This window comes from Rhinolophus sinicus, linkage group LG03, assembly GCF_036562045.2.
Source record: "Rhinolophus sinicus isolate RSC01 linkage group LG03, ASM3656204v1, whole genome shotgun sequence".
Taxonomy (NCBI): Eukaryota; Metazoa; Chordata; class Mammalia; order Chiroptera; family Rhinolophidae; genus Rhinolophus; species Rhinolophus sinicus.
Genome location: NC_133753.1, coordinates 169,727,880 through 169,745,137, shown reverse-complemented (window position 1 = coordinate 169,745,137; position 17,258 = coordinate 169,727,880). Strand labels below are relative to the sequence as shown.

Genomic DNA, 17,258 nt, shown 5'->3' with positions numbered 1-17,258 from the left:
ATAGATGCTCCAAATGAATCATTAGAATTGCTATTTTGGCTCACACTTAAGTCCATTAAAAAAATAATTAAACTGAATTTCCAAATATTTTTTCCTCTCTGAGACCAAAAAGGAAATCAGGAATGTCTGCTTAATACCCTGGTGTGATTAAAACCACTAAAAGGTATTATATGTAAATTTGATTAGCTTTATTGTGTTAATACCACCTGGCTGAATCTCCCAAAAAAAGTGAATCTAGTTCCCATTCAGTAACCTGGAACAAAATAATGTATATTACAGCAATGGTTCTAAACACACTGGGTTTTTGACACCCCTTAAGAGCCTAAAGAATGTTTTAGATTCTCTTTTTAGAAAAATAACATATAAACAAATGTACTTAAATTTTCATAAAATTTCCATGGATCTATCTCCAATAGGACAGTTGACCTCAAGTTAATAAAACACAATTTTAGAAATATTTGAATGCTTAATTGCTAGTTCTTCACACTTCAAAATCCACTTGAACCAAGTATCTAATTCTTTAGCACAAGGAGTGACTTATCATAATTTGTTTTCCATTTAGTACATGAAAGCAACAATTAGTATGAAGTTGCTTACAAATAAAATGAGAAAGAAAATAGCAAAAGTGGAGAATCTTTAATTAAATAGGTTTTATGGCCACTTGCCTTACTGTGGAATTCTTACATCTGGGTATGCTGTGTAATCATGTCCATCCTCGGACAGCTCACTGGCAGAGTAAAAATGGAATCTTTCCCAGTACATATTGAGTATAACAGAAAGTAAAACTATGTAATTATAGAATTAGTCTTACATCTTGCTATAAATGGTAGAGTATCATTTTCTTTCTTTTCTTCATTCATTCATTAAAAAAAAAAACTTATTAAGCTCTTGCACTTAACATTATAGGGAGACAGAATTTTAAATCTATTTGAGCTGCTTAATATTTCCTTTAGCAATTGAAAGCAGAAAGTTTATCATATTTATCTACTCCATTCTCCTCTAATTATGATTATTTTTGTAATAGGCCCATCATAGATATCACTGTACAATTTTTGTCTGTTTAGTATCTACAAGTCATGCCATAGACTATAATCTGGAGATATAATATATCACAGGTTAATATCACATAACATAACATAACATCACATAACATAATATTAACTTGTGTTATGGGACAAAAAGATTGACAATATCTTTTATGAGCACTATAATGTATAAAATCTACTTTTATCTTAATGTGCAGTTGGTAATTCCATTATTTGAAGATGATAAAGTAACATTTGGAACATCATATCTAATGATCTAAATTTGTTTAAGGTATTTGATTTTCACATAGGTTCTTTCCTCCTGAAAAAAATAACAAGATAATTAAGTTAAATTAATATTGATGAATAGAGTTCTTGGGTAAACACCATCTTAAAAGGAAATCTGAAGAACTCTAAATTGAAGACACTTGAAGAGGGAAAGATGGTGTGCTTGTTAAGAATACTTTTTTTGAGAAGAGCGCCAAAGGGCATAATATGCTTCTCTATCTTCTGTGCTTTAATCCTGATAAACATCGGAAATCATGGAGGGGAATATAGATCTGTTTAGATGAGAACAATGGCTAAACTACAGATATGTTTTCTTTAGTTGACCACCCCCACACTATGACTCAAGACAAATATTCTAAAGAAGACTTTGTAAAAAATTCCAATCTAATTTAGTAGCGCCCAATATTTTAAACACTTTAATATATATTTTAAATATGTGGGAGCAGAGACTAATATTATTTCAGATTATTGCTATATTAAATCCTTGGAAATTACTTTGGGTGAATGTAGACTAATGGTGAAGCCATATGCATTCTAAATGGTCAATCTTGTGTGTGGCTTAGAGTAGAGAAAAAAGCATTAAAGCAATGCTGCATTCAAATATCATTCCTTCCAGAATTGATTATATATTTGTATAACACATTGAGACAGGTCAGCTATATAATGGGTACAAAAACAGGGAGATATGTAATTTATCTCAACTTTCATAAATATGAACCTAGATAGTTTTTCACTCCAGTTAAATCCATGTGTTTACCTATTATGTTCACTATAATGCTTTCCAAGAAGATTCCTACTTTAGGAGCTCCTTTTAAAAGCCGGAAGGGCTACAGCATCCTTGTAATGCTGAAGGATTTATTTCCACAGTTAATTCTCTACTCAGACAAAATTTTGGCAACTATACAGATGAAGTAATTCTAGTGTTTGGCAACACACCTAGTTTTACTCTGTTCTATATTACCGTGCATTAGAATTAAAAACACAGCCAAAATATCTGAAAAAATGTCATGAACTTTCATAAAATTTATCAAATTTTTCAGCACGAGGGACTTATCACTATTTCAATGATATTATCAAAAATCGATACAGCATATGAAGCTCTACCTACTACCAATGATTTCAATCTCATTCTCAAGGACACATCATAAAAAACAATATTGAACTTAGAACAAGATCTCTAATGAAACAATTTCAAACAGAGAATTTGGCAAAAATTTTTCATCTCTTTGAACACGATGAACCTTTTGATCAACATCTGTCAACCACCATAATGAAGATTGCTGAAAAACTAGGTTTTTGGCCAAGCTGCTGAGATAAAAGAGGACTGGACATGGGCACCTTGAATACACCTTTGAGAGGTTCCCAGCTGGAGCAGGGCCTGTTTGGGTGAGAATTCGCAATTATAAAGCCGTTCAGTTTCCCAAGAGATAAGAATCTCCAGACACCAAGGAAAACAGTCTTTTTAATCTTACATGATATAAAAGAGATTAACATAAAGGTATACCTTTTAAATTCTAACCTGTTATTAGTCTGCTTGGGCTACCATCACAGAACACCACAGTCTGGTAGTTTAAACAAGAGAAATTTACTTTCTCACAGTTGTTCCAAGATCAAGGTGCCGGAAGCAGTGGTTTCTGATAACTCTCTTTCTGGTTTGCAGATGGCCTCCTTCCGTCCTCTTGCTGTGTCCCCTCATGGCTTTCCTCTGTGCAGTCACACTCCTGGTGTCTCTTCCTCTTCTTGTAAGTACACCAGTCCTGTTGTATTAGACCTTCACCCTGGTTGCCTGATTTAACTTTAATTACCTCCTTATAGGATTTATTTCCAAATACAGTCATACTGGGGAGTAGGCTTCCACCCATGAATTTTGGAGGGCCACAATTCAGTCCATAAAATTATCCTACTTATGAAACTTGTTTAATGATAGACACATTTCCCAAGATGATTTCATTGTTATGATAACAAAATAAATAATACAACTTGAACTAATTATGAAGAGTCTTCAGGAATTATAGTATTCTTCGACACAGCCTATATTTACATGTCAGTGGTAACTCTGGTCCCTTCTGTTACTATACACTTGTGTGTCAGGACTTTTGGCACATGTTACAATAAAAAATGTGAACAATGATTAGATATCAAAATAAATGAACACTGCCCAGAGACCATTCTACAATTATAATTTTACCTTTTGTCATAGGCAAATAAAAATTTACTGTACAAGAACATTAATAAGATTTATAATTTGCAAGTGGCCATTAAGTTTGCATTAAAGCAAAAACAAGGGGGAAAAACATCAAATAGAAACAAGAGAATGATGATTTCAGTGGTTGTGAGGTGGAGAAAATAGGAGGATGTTGGTCAAAGGGTACAAACTTTCAGTTATAAGACAAGTAAGTTCTGGGGATCTAATGGACAGTATGGTCAGTATCATTAACAACACTGTATTGTATACTTAAGATTTGCTTAGAAAGCAGATCTTAAATATTTTCACTAGCCACACACAAAAATAGGTAACTATATGAGATGATGGATGCATTAACTGACTTTATTGTGGTGAGCGTTTTCACAATATGTATGTATTTCAAATCATCATCTAATATATCTTGAATTAGTACAATTATATTTCTCAATTATACCTCAGTAAAGCTGGAAAAAGGAGGTATTACTTTGGAAAGATTATTTTTACATTTAATCTTATGAAAGGGATACACTTCTAAAATAAAATCAATTGCACAAAAAACTTTATGTATCTACAGCCGTCACCTAATAAGGCTGGTTGGCAGTTGCAGTAGTTGCTATTCTTACCTGCATTCTAATGTAACAGCAGTTCGCTTAGTTTCTGAACCACACAGACATAATTCCACTTGGTTCCAATTAGCAAATAACCTTTTGGCAAAATCACTCAAAAGGTTTCTCATTAGTAATCAGAGAAAAGTCTTCAATTTTATTCAGAGCTCTGTAATTCTAGAAGTTTAATTGGATTCCTCAGGTTCGTCTTACAAGAATTGTGCTTTTTCTCTAGCAGACACTCATATGTCTCTGACATGATTATAATCTTATCTTATCCTCCTCAATTATTCAATTTCAAAAGGGTCTAGAATCATAGTAATTAGAAGAAATCAGATATACAGTTTTGATCATTGTTCACATGATTTAACAGCCATTGAACTGTCTGCTCTTTGTGCCTTTGCCATTCTCAGAGTTAAAAAGGGTAATTTAAGGGTATAACACAGTTATTCTTTCTTTTATATTTATGAAATAGTTAAGACATACAAAAATGCATAGAAAACAGAAATACAACAAAGCACATTAACTAACACCTAGTTTAAGAAAGAAAATTGACTAAGTATTTTTTCTTCCTAATTTACAGAAAAGATAAATAAATATTGGATAAGCTATTTTACTATATGTCAAACACAAAGGAAGAATCTGAAATGGAAGGTATTAGTTACAAAGTAAGTGCTCCCAATGAATGAATACGTAGCCTTAGTCACACCTATCAACAGTGGATAATGTTGAGTTTGGTGTTTGCCAAGTATCTAGAAGTGATGTCAACTGGAACATCTATCACTTTTTAGATTGTCATCAAAATATACCTAACCACTGAAGTTATAGTCTAATGCATTGATTTAATTTTATAGTCCACCAGTTTTCACATGTTTCTATAATACTCACTTCCTCTTCTGGAATTATGTCTTCTCATATTTCAATCATTCTTTCGAGGGACAAGGAGGAAGGTCTTTACTTAGTAAATTCACTATACTGCATTCATCTAAGGTTCTTAGTAAATAGAAACAAAAATAAAGTGGAAAAGGAGATGAGAAAAATGATTGGGGAAAAAAGATACTAAGGGGGTGAATAACTGCTGCAAATGAAAGAAATCATAGAAGGTAGAAAACTGAAAAGACAAGACATGCAGAAATGTATAAGAAATTGTTCAGCAAATATACAATCAAAGCACCTCTAAAAGAATTCAACCCAAATTAAGTGAAAAATATTCTCTGAAAAATTAATTTTACCACGACTATATAGTAATTCAATCTCTAGCTAAATTAGGTAGTCAATTAAAATAGGCTTATTACTTTGCTGATGGATGAATTCATATAAAATAAAGAAAACTGGGAATATTACTCAGCAGAGATTATGATAATCTACTGTTTATTGATTTTACCTTTTTGTAAGGGCCAGAATGATGAACTAAATGGTGATGGAGACCACCACCCCTGCATATTTAGGACTTTAAAACTGACATGAATCTCTACTACTGTATCTGGGATCTGTATATATGTATATATATATGTATGTATATATGTGTATATATATATATGTATATATATACATGTATATATATATATACATTTTTTTTTCCAATTATATATTCAGGAGCTAAAACAATGAGGAAAATAGATCTGTGGGCCCAGTGAAACTACGCTAAGCTGGACCTGACACAGGACTCTATTTCCTACTTCACCCCTTCTCTAACAGGGGTCACGACAGTGCTTCATGTTCCTAGGTATCAATGTTCTCAAGGATCCTGTGCCTACTGGTACTTGAGAATAACTAGGGGAAGATCTAACAGAATCATTATCACATATGCTTGCCATTATTTCTACTTGCCATGGACCTCTACAGGGAGCTAGGTTCATCGAGTAGAGCTCTCTTTTAATTATTTTTTCTTTCTTTCTTTTTTTAACGAATTGGAGAAGATCTGAAGAGATCTTCACTCCTTCATTGAGTTTCAGATCTAAGAACTGGCTCACATATGGAAATCAGGTAAAAGATTCTGACACTGAGGTGGGTCCCCTCAGCCTTCCACCCATCCATGCTTGATGTTCTTTGTATAAATTAAGTAATACCCTTATTGGCACTTACCTATTCATGCCCCTGAGTATACTGTGTATCATTATCCTTCTTCACAGCTCTATTTCTGTTTCCTTGGTCATCAATCCCTGTGGGCTTGGTTGCCTCTGTTTCAATTTGATGGACAATCACTTCTTCCTTCTCAAGCCTGCATCCCTCACTTTCTTAGCGATTTTGGGTCCGGAGCATACTCTAATAAACCTCCTGCATATAAATCTGCATCTCAGAGCTAATTTACTGGGGAAAAAACAAAACAAACAAAATAAATAAAAGATTGAGTTCCTCCCTATTTCTATGGCAATAATCAGAACTTTGAAAGATAATTCTAATATTCTAACTAAATGAAAGGAGAAGTGAACGTTTATAGTTTATTTGAAGCCGTTGATTTTTTAGAGCTAAACTAAAATGTATAGCATGGCAAAAACATTTCATCTTCCACAAATGTAACACAAAAATAAAATAAATTTTTTACTTTATCAATTTTGACAAAGATCTTTGAAAATAGCAGCTCACTTTAAAGATACACCAGATAATTGGAAGCCTATTAAATTTGCTATTAGCTGAAGATTATAAAATAAGTTATCACCCTGAAAAATTGAGAGAATGTGTGATTTCCCACAATGTATGGAGCAAAGGTGAGGTCTGAAAGAAAGAAATGTTGATGATTCAGTCATTCATTCTTACGAAAAACGTTAAACTCCACAGTAGCATTGCATAAAAACGGAATTGCTTAATTCTGGTCCTGCAATTCCTTTCTCCTGGCAGCAAATAACGATGTTACTCTCTTCAGAATTTCTCCAATTCATGAAAAAAAAAGAAAAAAGAAAATTAAAAGCGAGATCTACTAGATGAACCAAGCTTACCTATCCTCAAAAATGTTAAATATGTTATTTAAAACAATGGATGCAGAAATATTAAGCATTGACTATTTTATTATATGAAAAAGGATGCACTTAAACCAGCAGGGATTCTTTAAATAGCAGGCTCTCCTATTGCATTTAAAATGTGTTTACACATCATTAACCACTTGAAAGAGAACAAGGGACAGAGAAACTTAATGCTTAGAAATTAAGAGCCACTGCTATGCAAATATCCGAGATAAGGATGAAGCATTAGTCATATAAAGCATCTCAGTATTAAAGTGAGTCAATTTAGATAGTCTATTAATATCCAACTTTACAGACTTATGTTTCCAATATTCTGGTATCTGCAATGATGTGAGGTCTTTCTGTTTAATAACTAATGAGCTTGTTACAGGGAACTAGAGATCACCACTTATGTAATCTTGCTGGTGCTTTGATTTGTCACTGGCCTCTTGGACACTACTTTTCTCTCCTGTTTGCCATGTACCCTCCCCCACAAAAAGCATTTGGTCTCCATTTCATTCAACCACTCAACATATATTTATTGAATACCTACTATAGGCAAAGGAGGCTCTTAGAGTAGAATTTACAGCAGTAAACAAGGCTCACAGGATCACTATTCAGGTGACGCTTACATTCTGGTGGTAGAGGATAGTAAAAACTAAGAAAACGGAGTAAGGAAGCATGAGATGGGCTGCTACTTTAGATTAGGTGATCAGTGGAAGCTTCTTATGAAGACATAACTGAGCAGAGACCTAAATGAGTGATGAGGAAGTCCTCCAGATAATTGGGGAAGAGTATTCAGGCAAAGGGCATAGCAAGTCCAAAAGAAGGCAAGAATGTAGCACATCTGAGAGACAGCAAAGAAGCCAAGTTTTCCTAGAAGCTCATTGCATTAGTTTCCTTTGGCTACTATAACAAATTATCAAAACCCTGGTTGCTTAAAACAACAGAAATGTATTCTCTCACAGTTCTGGAGTCCAGAAATCTGAAATCAAGGTGTTGGCAGGGCAATGCTCCCTCCGACGTCTAAGAATGAATCCTCCCTTGTTGCTAGCTTGCAGCTTCGAGTAGTCCAGGAATTTCTTCATTTGAGATGCCATAACCTCAATCTCTGCTTCTCTCTTCACAGGATCTTCTCCTCTGTGTATATGTCTTCTTCTCTTCTGTCTCTTATAAGAACACTTGTCATTGGATGTAGAACTCACCCAGATAATCCAGGATAATCTCACCTCATGATCCTTAATTTAATTATATCTGCATAAGGATACATTCCCAGGTTCCTGGAGCGTAAGAAAGACATGAAAATATCATTGGGGGGACATCATTCAACCCATTACACTCATCTTAATAAAGATACATTTCAGTGCAGTGACTATGGTTTGAACTAATATCAAAATGGGCTTTTAGGGAGCTAGCCAAAAATATATGGCAAAATTTTAGGGATTCCGTCCTTGTCTCTAGGCTAGATCATACCTGCAATTTAAAGACTCCGCTTTCTTCCAGACAATGAGAAGTTTTCTGACTAGCCTGAGGTTTAGAACTATGCTAGCTCAATAGTCCATTGATACAGTGAGAAGTTTTGCTAACCTCTTATGTCTGTCTCAAGTCGTGACACAATTTGCTGCTGCTAAATTGCTAAACCTCAGGGAAAGTATCAGATTCTTTCTCTCTTTCTAAAACTCACATTGTTTTGGCCACTTAAACACACAGGCCTGTACTCCTTTATAACATTGTGGTTGCATTTGATTTCTCTCCCCACTAGAGCTTCAGAATCATGTACATACTTTGTATGTCCAATTAGTGTACCTCAGTCAATAAGTATTGATCAATCAATAAGAATTGATACAGAATCAATACTTATTGAATGGACTTCAGAATCCTATTGGAGGGGAACAGCATCTTGGCCATCATTGAGAATAATATTTTATAAGTAATTATTGAAGAAAAAGCATGTTTGATTATTTTTCTAGGATATTTTTAAAATCTCTATTGGCCATTTATTGTGTGTGTTTTTTTGTTGTTGTTGTTGTTTTTGACTTTTTAGATAACTGCTTGAAAGAATTTGCTGGCTCCAAATAGTGTCCAGATGATGTTCATCTATACTTAAATTTGCTTTTAATTTCTAAATATTAAGATTAAGGAAATGTATTCATAGTAACATGACTTTTGAAGTATAACAACCCTCTGTGTCTCAGGTATCTTTTTGTTTTTTTTCTTTCCCAATCCCAAGATCCTGTATAATGACAGTTCATTATTCTTTGAGCCATAATTCAACATTTATGTAATTTAGCCAATGTAAAAACAATTTCATGTATTTCTCTTCCATCCCATAATTTTCAAAGCATACTTGGTGCCATAGGACATCCTGTCAGTGAAATGCCAGCAGTGCTTCACCTGACTTGGAACTCCCCTGGCACCTGCTCCTACTTGAGCTTGAATTATTATCTCTGGCTTTAAAAATTTCCATATCATTCCCTTTACTAATTACAAACATGGATAAAAAGGGTAATTGTAATATTCAATGTTAAGTTATTGCGGAATGATATAAATCTCAAACTCCCATTGGGAAATGTATTTGAGCCATAAATAATCCCTCATAACATTGCTCATGCTGCCCTGCTGAAGAAATGGTTCTTTTACCTTGTGACATAATACAAACTAAGAGAAAACAATACTGCCTGGCATTCGCTTGTTCAACTCTAATGCAGGCACATAAGAAAACCTGAACTTCCCAAGTTTTACTTGAACTATGTGAGGAATACATATACCTGTATGTAGTGTGTGCGTGTGTGTGTGTGTGTGTGTGTGGGGGGGGTAATTTCTTTGAAGAAATGGCTTTTTATGGGCCACAAAATACATTGTATTTAGATGGCTTCTAAATAAAATTTCAGTACTGACTGCAAGATGCTTTTTACTTCTTTCTCACACAAAGTCTTAAAAAAATAGAGTATGAGAGGTGTTTTTAAAATGATGTTCTAAGACTTTTTTATGCTTTCTACTTAAATCAAGCATGCTATTCTTAATCTACTGCCATGATAGGCACTGTATCTAGACTCCATGATAGCAGTGTATTTCACAAAAGGACTTTTTAGAATGCATAAAAACAGGATTATCAAATGTTGCATAAGATCTTTACTTCCTCCCCCTCTATATCTGGGTGTGCTCTTGGGGAGTTGATTCTAAAGGGTCATCTGGAATACATTTCACAAAATTATTGACAACATTCATCTTTGTGTGATTTTTGTGTGTGTGTGTGATAGGCCTTCATTTTGATGTATGGGCCTTTGAATTTAAGGTTCTTTTGACTCTCTTCTGAAAAATAGAAAGCCAATTAACTAATTCCAGGGAACACAAAATGCTGTGTATGGTAGTTGTATTCCATTTTCAGAACTGGTTTTTGTGCATCAAGGCTATTTCCATTAAAATCAACAAGGACATGTTGGATCTCAGAGAAGAAGTACCATAGAATATTGCTCAGCTTTGCACAGGTTCCATGAAAATGATCCCTGACATTCTGCTAGGCAGGAGGGATAAACTCCTTTGACCCAGTCACAGATCCTATCATCATGGGGCTTATAGATCATCCAAATAAGCAAATGATAACAAGGACCATAAAGAATTTCAGTAGAGATCTGAAGGTTACAGTGACATTTCAGTAGAGATCTGAAGGTTAAGTAAGAGTTAAGTAAATGAAGAGGGAGAAAAGCTTTTCAAGCAGAGAGAAGCACACAGTGGAAAGTTCGTGAACTTAATTGTCCGACCTTATATGCAAAGATTCTCAGCATCAAAGCATTAATAACATAGTACATTCTAAAGGACTGAAAGAAGGTAAGAGTGTCTGTAGCTGCCTATTTCACATAATGACCTTCTTTTGCAGAGAAGGTAAATATGATCGACCAATAATGCTCCTAGGTACTTACGCAGCTAATTTGAAAACTTATGTCCATAGAAAAACCTGAACACAAATATTCATAATAGCATTACTCAAATTGTGAAAAACTGGAAGCAATCAAGAAGGCTTGCAGTACGTGAAGGTATAAACAAACTGTGGTACATCCATATAATGGATTTCTGTTCAGTGACAAAAGGAATGATCTATCAATTCACACAAAAACCATAATGAATCTTAATGAATATAGTTAAGTGAATGAAGCCAGTCTAAAAAGGCTGCATGCTGTATAATTCCATTTATGTAACATTCTAGAAAAGACAAAACTATACACATAATAAACATATCACTGGTTACCAGGGCTTTTGGAAGGGAGGAGCATTGAATATATAAGCACAGAGGATTTTTGGAGTGGTGATATATTATATAATAATGTAATATTATATAATACTACAATGATAGATACACGACACTGTCATTTTTTGAAAATCTATAGAACTTTGCAGCACAAAATATATTAAAATATATCAACTAGAATATATCAACTGAAGATAAAAATAATTTAAAAGTTTGGAGGATCCTAAAATGGAATGCAAATTATGACAAAATAATCTATTTGACAAATGTATAAAATCCCCTAACTGAAGGGAATTGGGGAAAATCTCCTGACCTAAGTAACTTTGAAAATGGGTGTGGACTCTAAAATTAATGGCAAACGTGTCTGTATTCTAGTTGGTAGAATTATTTCCCATACAGATCAAGAATAAGAATTCTGAATCACTGTACACGTATACTGGAATTGAGCAATAAGTAAATAGATAGCACATAGTAGTTCCTACTGTTAGAGTGGAAGGTTGCAGAGTAGCAAGAGGAAAAAGTAGAATGGTGCATGTGATAATAAATTACAGTTGGAGGCATCAGTATGTATTCATGTTTAGCTTAGCATAGCTTCAAATGAATACATATGGAAATATTCCAAGACATGTACAAACATAGGTTAATATACACATATATATTTTTTGCTCTGCCATCTATGGGACATCTAGAAACAATACTTCAGTAGCAACAAATACATCTAGCACCCCAATCTTTTTTCTAATATCATTCTCCAATAAAATAAACCAGGGCTTCTTGAACAAATGACTGCTTCTAATGCTAGAACAAGTAATGTACCAAATGAGCCTAGAGCATTATGTAATGTTGGAAAGTAAAGAAGAAGTCAAAAACTACCAGGATGAGGGTATGTCAAAGGAGCACAGAAACCATTGGAAAGAGCTCCCTTTGGCCAAACGTTGAACAATTTGAGTAATAAAATAGAGTAGTAATGAATTGTAACCCAGAGTACAATGGGAGACCATTCTTATATAAATAAATAGATGATTGAATAAATAAGTGAATTGGGAGAATAAATAAAACTTCCATGCAGAAAAAAAATCCAAATAATCCTGTAGATGCTCTGGTCTCATGGAGGTGGAACACAAGTACTCACCTTTAAGTGTGGGCTACACATAGTGCCTTCCTTCCGAAGATAGTATGGGAAGGGAGAAAAGAAGCAATGCAGAAACCTGACAAGCACCACCTCAAGCCACGTGATCAAAATTTAAGTGATAGGCCATGTTAATAATATGTACCCTTAATGTGGTATGATGAGAATAATCTCTATGGTTATACACACACACAAAAACATACAACCCATTTTAGTCATGAGGAAACTTCAGACATATTCCAATTAAGGGACATTCTACAAAATGCCTGACCAGTACTACAAACTGTTAAGATAATCAAAAACAAGAAAATCCTTAGAAACTGTAACAGTCAAGAAGAGCCTAAGGGAGACATGATGACTATCCTGAAGAGGTTCCTAAACAGAAAAAGGACATTAAGAAAAACTAAGGAAATTTAACTAGAACATGGGTTTTAGTTAATAATAATGTACAACTATCATTTCAATAGTTGTGACAAATATACCTAGTAATATAAGATGTTGATAATAGAAACTGGGTGTGAGGCATAAAGGTTATCTTTGTATGTCTTCATAAGTTTTCTGTAGTCCTAAAATTGTTAAATTTTAAAAAAAAGTATTAAATAAAACTGTGATCAAGTATGTCTCAATAAAACTGTTTAAAAAAATAAACTTCTAAAAGTGCTAGAAAATACTTAGTATTGGCAATCCATTGAATATCCAGGAATTTCTTAAAACATTTTTGATATTAAAAAAATGAGAATACCTGTTATACATAACATAGTCTCTCAGTTATTTTCGAGGTCATAGAATGTACTGGAAATCTCCACAGAGACTCACAATTTTTTTTTCAGGATTAACAAATAAATGGTGACATTTCCACATCTTTAGTCATGCATATTCATAATTATTTCTTCATTTTAACCTGTGAGAGTAAAATCTAAATGTAAATGCCATGACTTTCTGATTAAAGTATGTATAGTTCAAGCTCTTCACTTATCAAATAAGTGCATTGAATTTTCTGGATAAGTGCTAAACATGTTGTACGAGATTATCTTTAGACATTTAAAATGGTGACTCTAGAAAACACTTAATTAGTAAATAATACTATAATCAACTCAAAGGAATATTTTTCCACTATGAGTAAAAGAAAATTGTTACTTGTCCTTTACCCAGGGAAAATAAACTGAGATACAGAGGTTGATATATCATAATTCAATTTTTATCCAGTTTTCTACCTGTGGTTGACAGAGTTGAAGAGGCCAAATTACTTGTCACATCACAATGATCCAATTGGGATTTCATCTAATGAAGGGTGAAGCCCCCTCAAAGATTTCTGAGCAATTGTAAAATGACAGTGAGAAGGCTGAGAAATTATTCTTTTCATATAATGGTATGTTTTACAGTTCTCTCAAAAAACATGTCTACTGGAAGTGTTCCCTCAGTCTATTCTGTTCACTGCTTTTTTGATTGTTTAAATATTTAAAAATTTAAGTATTTAGAACAGGTCCAGTGAACTACAACTAACTTGTGGATTGAAAAGTCATTTATGAGGTAGGTTCTACATGCTTTGCAGTCAAATCCAATTACCTAAACAAATATTCACTAACCACCTTCTAATGAAAGGTCCTTTGCTAGCTGGAACTATGCATTTCATGAACTAAGAAAACAATGAAATAGATATACAGATGGTAAATAAGCACATGAAAAGCTAGTTTATATTATATGTCATCAGGAAAATGCAAATTAAGATAACAATGAGATAGCACTAGATGCCTACTATTACAATGGCCGGAATCCAGTTCACTGATGACAGATGATGGCAAGAATATGGGGAAACAGGAACTTTGATTAATTGATGGTGGGAATGCAAAATGGTACAATCACTTTGGAAGACGGTTTGGTGGTTTTTTACAAAACTAAGCATACTCTTGCCATACAATCCAGGAATCACACTCTTTGGTATTAGGCCAAAAGAGTTGAAGTCTTATACCTACACAAAAACCTGCACACAGATGTTTATAGCAGCTTTATTCATAATGTCAAAACCTGGAAGCAGCCATGATGTCCTTCAGTAGATGAACGAATAAGTAAACTGTGATACATCCAGACAATGGAATTAAAAATAAAAATCTATTAAACCTTGAAAAGAAATGAAGGAAACTTAAATGCATATTACTTACTTAGTGAAAGAAATCAATCTGAAAACTCTGCCTGCTGTATGATTCCAATTATAAAATTCTGGAAAAGGCAAAAACTATGGAGGCAGTAAAAAGTTCAGTGTTTGCCAGGGGTTAGTAGGGTAGGAAGGATGAATAGGTGGAGCACAGAAGATTTTTAGGGCAGTGAAACTACTCTGTATGGTAGACTGTACAAATTCAAGAGTGAACCTAATGTAAACTATCAATTTTTGAAAATTATGATGTGTCTTTGTAGGTTCAGTAATTGTAACAAATATACTACCTCAGAGCATTGTTGATAATGGAGGAAGCTATGCATGAGTGAGGGCAGGGAGAATATTGGAAATTTCTGTACCTCCTACTAAATTTTGCTGTAAATCTAAAACTGCCCTAAAAAAATAAAGTCTATTAAAAAGAAAGAGAAAAAAAGTACATAAATAATTTTTGCTGTGGTTACTTGGGTTAATTGACTCATTGGCATGGACAAGCCACAAACTAACAATATACTCCCTACGTTAGGGTTGAAAAAAATTACACAAGCCTTCTTTCCTTTAGCCAGGGGTCCATAAATTCTTTTGGTGCCATGAATCCTTTCAGCCCTCTAATGAAGTTGTGACCTCTTTCTCAAAAAAACTTTTTACAGGCATAAAGCTAAAAGAAAGAAAGAAAGAAAGACAACTGAGTTGCTACAATCATCAAAATATGTTAAAAAGAAATTTGTTACAGTGATGTGTATGCTATTTTATTCAAACATTAATTAATAATAGTAACACACTTTCTGTACATATATGATCATGGCAGTGTGATATAACCCATGGCGGGATACATAATAGATACTATAATTTTGAGGTAGCTATGAGCATAACTGTTATTTAAATATATCTGCAAAAACTATAATTTAATGTGAAAGTGTATGAGTTTTCTAATAACAAAATAGCACATATTTCAATTGTTTTATTATTCCCTACTTTGATACTTGAAGAAAATGATAGATTTCACTTACACTGCCCCTCTTATATTTTTTATGACAGAGCAAGCTCCCTACTGAGAAAACTTTCACTTATTGTTTATTCTGCCTACAACGATCTTTCCCTAAAATCAGAAGACCTGATTCCTACTTGCCCTTCACATCTGAGTTTCAGCTTGCCTTCCACTGAGCGGCTTATCCTTGACCTCTAAAACCAAAGCAGCAAATCAATGACTTCCTATACATGACTCTTCATAACTCCTCTGCCTGGCACTTACTCTCCTTATTTCTCAGTAGGTTTGGTCCCTCTCTTTCACCACCGTATCTCCTGTACCTAGAATATTTCCTGGCATATAATAGTTATTCAATCAATATTTGTTGAGTGCATAAATGAATGATATCTTCCCATTTGTGCTCTACAGTTCATGGGCTTCCTAAACTTACAAAGTGACAATCCAAGAAGGCTAATGTGTCGTGGGAGAAAAAGAAGAGAAAAATCGCCCTGCTGCCATCATGCTCCTCAGTGGGCAACACGTTTTTTGACACATGCATTCCCACTCTTCTTTGCCCACAACTCCATGCATTCAAACAAGTATATACTAAAAGTGGGAACACTGTGGAATCCACAATATACCTATCTTTATGTGCCTTTTTCTCTCTTTGTTTTGGCTTTTCCTCGAAGATTTAAAAATATCATGTCAGGAAATATAAAAAACATTCAAACATTTTGATACCATGATTCCTTTTTTTTTTTTTTTAAATGAAAGCTGAAGAAATAATGCTTAATAAAGAAAACACTTTCTGTACATATATGATCATGGCAGCGTGATTGATACCAGAAAAAAAGAGGAAATGAATCTAGATAATATGGAAATGGTTAAATAATTAAGGAATATGTACATAGTAGAATAGAAGGCGGCCATTAAAATGATTTCTATAAAGGATTTTCAATAAATAAGAGTCTTATGTTATACTCAAGTAAAATAAGTGTATAAAATTTCATATATAGGAGAACGACATTATCTATCTGTATATCAATCTATTTTTTACATATTCATTCATTAATCTAACAGACTACTCAAAAGAATGTCCACATATAAATACAAAGAAATAACACTGAAATTTTAATTATTTTTGGTTGTTAGAAATACAGAGGCTTTTATCTTCTACTTGCTCCTTTTTAGAATCATTTCAATTTTCTTAGTCAACAAATGTTAAAATATGTTTAAGTCAGAAGCAGTACTAAAATGTTCATGGGTCACATCCTTTTCCCTGCTTCATTATTACTGCCATCTTGTTCTAAAGAAGAATACCTGTTGAGTGTAGTAGCTCTTAGTGGCCAAAAGTTGACATCAAAGCAGGCATATTGAACTAGAAAATGTGCCCAGAGAGTCTAGGACAAATGTAATTCATGCTTTTATATGTCAATGTTTCTAAAGAGGGATTATTTTCCTTACTCTTTAAGATTTCAGTTTCTGTAATTAGAAGCACAATTTGTTGACTCATTATCAAACTCATGCTTTCTTTAATGCATTTACTCAATCAACAAATATTTAATGAGTATATATCTTTTATCATAGGTCGGGATGATCATACGAGCTGCTCTGGATTTCTCTGTATGTGCATGTATATGTCTACGAGTGTGTGTGTACTTATGGAGGGGGCAAAAAAAACAAGCCTTACGACATAGCAAACCATCATGTTCTTCAGCTGTTTCT

At 33.7% G+C, this 17,258-nt stretch overlaps 1 long non-coding RNA gene across 1 annotated transcript in view; it reads left to right on the top strand.

Annotated features, from left to right (window-relative positions):
• The first annotated feature begins 2,971 nt into the window (after positions 1-2,971).
• The window catches only part of LOC141570430 (uncharacterized), a 50,977-nt gene continuing 36,690 nt past the window's right edge, over positions 2,972-17,258 (top strand). Inside the window, exon 1 of the long non-coding RNA XR_012494436.1 lies at positions 2,972-3,055. This is a non-coding gene — a long non-coding RNA (uncharacterized LOC141570430). The remainder of the gene's footprint in view (positions 3,056-17,258) is intronic.